Below are 684 nucleotides of genomic sequence, written 5' to 3'. Positions count from 1 at the left end.
TCAATCAAAAATTACTAGGCAAGCAAAGAAGCAGGAAAACCTTACCTACAATCAGGAGAAAAACAATCCATGAAACACAAACAGAAAAAAAAGACTAAGCAACACACAGAGCATCACTGACTGTGAGCAATTGTCAAGGAGTCCCAATTACACATATGTTAGGAAAAGGGGGGATATTTGAAGATATAATGGTCAAACATTTTCCAAATTTGATGGGAACTATAAACTCATGGACCTAAGAATCTCAACAAATTCCAAGCAAAATATACATTCAGAAAATCATGCCAAGTGCTCACTTTGGCAGCACATATACTAAAATTGGAACGGTACAGAGAAGATTAGCATGGCCCCTGTGCAAGGATGACATCGAAATTTGTGAAGCATTTAAAAAACAGAAATTAATAACAGAAAATCATGCCGAGACAAATTATGAAACATTGTGTATAGAGAACAAAGATCAGAATGACAGCAAACTTCTCATCAGAAACCATGCAGGCCAGAAGAAGCTGGAACGGTGTCTTTAAAGAACTGAGAGAAAAAACTGTCAAGCTAGAATGCTTTACCCAAAGAAAATATCAGATAAATAAAAGCTGGGAGAATTCATTGCCAGTAGACGTGCACTAAAAGAAATATTAAGTGAAGTTCTTCAGGCAAAAATAAAATGATACTGGTTGGTTTTATCAT

General features: G+C 35.7%; 1 non-coding gene across 1 annotated transcript; it reads left to right on the top strand.

Annotated features, from left to right (window-relative positions):
- Window positions 1-288: 288 nt before the first annotated feature.
- On the top strand, window positions 289-395 carry LOC142873146 (U6 spliceosomal RNA). Its single transcript, XR_012921194.1, has one exon. It is a non-coding gene; the product is annotated as a U6 spliceosomal RNA (small nuclear RNA).
- The last annotated feature ends 289 nt before the right edge of the window (window positions 396-684 follow it).

This window comes from Microcebus murinus, chromosome 9, assembly GCF_040939455.1.
Source record: "Microcebus murinus isolate Inina chromosome 9, M.murinus_Inina_mat1.0, whole genome shotgun sequence".
Lineage (NCBI taxonomy): Eukaryota > Metazoa > Chordata > Mammalia > Primates > Cheirogaleidae > Microcebus > Microcebus murinus.
The sequence above is the reverse complement of the archived record's forward strand: the minus strand, read 5'-3'. Positions and strand labels throughout refer to the sequence as shown.